Source organism: Ipomoea triloba, chromosome 12, assembly GCF_003576645.1.
Source record: "Ipomoea triloba cultivar NCNSP0323 chromosome 12, ASM357664v1".
Classification (NCBI taxonomy): Eukaryota; Viridiplantae; Streptophyta; class Magnoliopsida; order Solanales; family Convolvulaceae; genus Ipomoea; species Ipomoea triloba.
The window spans coordinates 19,450,410-19,453,866 of NC_044927.1; the positions used below are offsets into that span (position 1 = coordinate 19,450,410).

Sequence of the window (3,457 nt, forward strand, 5' to 3'; positions counted from 1 at the left end):
ATATATATATATATATATATATATATATATATATATATATATATATATATATATATATATATATATAGAGTGAGGGAGAGAATTAGGAGAGAAAAAAATTATATAAAATTTTATTTCTATGAATTTAATTATGAAAATGTATTATTAGATTTTTTTATCAAATATTTTATTCAGAGATGTAATGTTATTTCAATTACTTGATATATTGATTGAATAATTATGAAATAATCAACTTTATCTTAAGTTAATTATGTAACCTTATGTTACATAATAAAAAATATGATTAAGAAAAGCAAAAAGTTACCTTGATGCATGTAACATGGACCACAATTTAGACGCCGAACGACTATTAGCAAAACGGTAAAAATTTTGTTGACAAAATATCTCCATTTTGAAAGTTGACCATTATTAACGGAGAGACAATATCCACTGTATTATTTGAACTTGAATGACTAAAAAAGACAGAAAAAATTAATGAGCTCGATTCCCTAAAAGACCTTATATGAAAATGAATATTGAAAAAGTTATATCTTATATTCAATAAAATTGTACTACTGCTTTCAAACTACTCCAGTCTGCATGGACAATTCAATTGATCATAAGAGAAAAAATTTGAGAACAATAACCTACGTCTCATCGACAACAGTTTAAATATCATAATTTATATCCTCCAAATGTTCTATTGAGCCGGAGCATGGGGCCCAAAGAACTAAAGCTATATAGCTTTTCTCTAATTAAGAGTCAAGGTTTATGCTCAATTCATTGAATCTGAATTAGTCTTTTAAGACTGGTCTCCAGAAAAAAAATTACTATAATTTTTTTGAGTATACCACACTTGTAACAATGGTTGAACTTTATCTTGTCTGGACGTATATTATTGGATTACAAAAATTAAACCCAACGGTGAAACCTTGTACCGTACGGTAGCGTTATATTGAAGCAAAAAGTAGGTTACTTCTAATTAACAATGCCAGGATACAACTTGTACACTTTTTGAAACATACTAAATTAATCAAGGTCAAATGTTAAACTAAAACCATCCAATCAAATACCTAAGTAAAAAAACACATGGTAGTAATTTAGTAGGGTTCAGCAGTAGTCTACAGAACAGTACAGTTACAATTTCCCAAGTGAAATCTTATTCGCTCATGCATAAATCCATGAAAGTTTCAAGTTTTTTACCAACACGCAAGTACCATCAAACGTCGTCATTGGCCTTCTCACATCATTTACAAATCATAACCTTTCCTGTCTCCCTACTGCAATGCAGCCAATGAACTTTGAATTGGTTTAAGAAGAGAAAAAATTTATGTTTGAATCTCAGCATTCTATCGTTTGCCGGAAAAGTTTAACAAGTGTTGCAAAGGACCCTTCTGGGACATTAGAGAAAAGGGTTTAAGTGTGACCATTATCAGTGCAGAGTCCATGGATTTATGTTGCTTCTAAGACACAACTCTTGGCATTGTTTTAGGCCTTTCAAACAAGTATTAATGCAAAATCACAGGCTTGCTTTACAAAAGTTTGAAATGAAATGATGCCATTCATTCCCCTCTACACACAAATCTAACCAAACAAAAATAAAGAAAGCCCCTTTATCCTTAACTATATATACGTCAAGGATTCGGTTCTTGACTTTGGGTATGGAACAGCTTCAAATCTTCAGGCCTATTATCCCAATCATTAGAGGTGCCTATACTTCAGTGAAGGGATCAATTACTTTGTTCGACACAGTGAAAAAACCCTGGGTACACCCAAAAAAAGCCCCTTCATCATAGCCAATACAGCAGTAAACAATGTTTATGTTTTTGCTGCTAAAACAATCTTCCATCAATTTTCTGAAAGAAAAATTGCAGATCTTTGGTGGGTAAGAAGACAAAATTAAAAATGATCTTTCTGTAAAGCAAGAAAGCTAGGCTAGATCTAAGACAACAAAATCATTTGAATATTGTACAGTATAAATGTGTTGCAGAAGCAAAGAATCCTGGGGACATTATCATGACATACAAGGATGCATAAATATATATATTGCAGATCAGAGAAAGCGAAACCCTAGCAAGAAATGGAGTAATTACAAGGATGTAAAGTGAACAGATGGAGTGAAGACGATGTAGTGGAAAAAGACGCAACAGATTCTTAAAGCCATCATGACAAAAAATCATAACATTATGATGTTTTAGGACGGGAAGAGAGAAACAATGGGACTGACAGAAAAGCAAGAAACATGATATATAGAATCTTTGTTTTAACAAAATAAAAAATATCTATATATACAACTACTCCACGAGAGTAATGATGAAACTCTTACCCTTTCCTGTATTTCAGTGACGGGTAAAGTATAAAAGTCAAAGATCTTCATCATTACACCAATCTGCTCTTGTCCATCTGCCCACAAAAACCAAACAAATAATTACGTACTCCGTATAAAAAAAAAACACGTACCATAAACGAAACAAAATCAAATTTGACTATTCTTGATCTGATAACATATATATAAAAAAAAAAAGATTGTCGAGATGGATCTGGTAGCCATGGCTAGATTTTTAGCAGATGTGGTAGGAAAGGAAGCCATAATTGGGGGGAATGAAGCCTGGTCCGACGACACCAACGTTAGATCCATGATGATTTATGTGAGGGAATTGAAAAAAATCCTCAGAAAGAATGGATCTAGTTAGTGTCCTCGAGCCAGACAACATTCCCCTCAATCGGAGCAGGCTTTCCTTTCATCTTCTCCATCATCATATCTATGATATATGAGAGTGTGAATACAAAGGGATCGGAAAAAGAGAATGAAGAGTGAGGGAGAGATCGAGAAGGGATTTGTGGTTGATGAGAATGGAGAAATGGGAATGAATGGAAAGAAGAGGGGATAGAGATGAGAATAAATACAAGGATGGAGAAAGAAAGAGGGCGTAGAGAAAAGGACAAAGAAAGTCATAAAAGCAGAGCAACAAACACCATGCCACGACCCTACAACCACAAACTGGTTAATTGCCCTTCAACGTATGACCACGACCACCCCCCACCCCCCACCCCTACTCCCTTCCTTTCCGCTACCCAAACCTAACCAATACAAAAATCTCTTTCTCAATGTACCCTCCCACATTACATCCCATGTGCCTCCCTAACGATGCAATTCTAAAAGACTCTTACCGGTTGATTCGCAAATCGCTTAATAAATTTAATGAAATTGAGATTAAAATTCATCATCATTACACTATAATTCTTATGATTCACTTGTCTATATCCTGCGATGAGAGAAATCTCTAAATGTACATAAATAGTCTACAGATATTTCAAAAATGTGAGTACACTAGTCCCTTAAGTACTCAATGGTCCGATGCCCAGAGCATGACAATCAACAATAGAGTCTATTTTGGATTAGTCAACCAATTGAACTGTGTCTCGATTTTAAAGATAAAATTCTTTAAGTATCATATATACTATCTCCTCCCAATTA

At 33.7% G+C, this 3,457-nt stretch overlaps 1 long non-coding RNA gene across 1 annotated transcript; it reads right to left on the reverse strand.

Moving 5' to 3' along the window:
* Positions 1–934: 934 nt before the first annotated feature.
* On the reverse strand, positions 935–2,854 carry LOC115998574. The gene is made up of 2 exons (XR_004093912.1): positions 2,306–2,854; positions 935–1,835 (listed from the first exon to the last, which is right to left on the reverse strand). It is a non-coding gene; the product is annotated as an uncharacterized LOC115998574 (long non-coding RNA).
* Between the last annotated feature and the right edge of the window lie 603 nt (positions 2,855–3,457).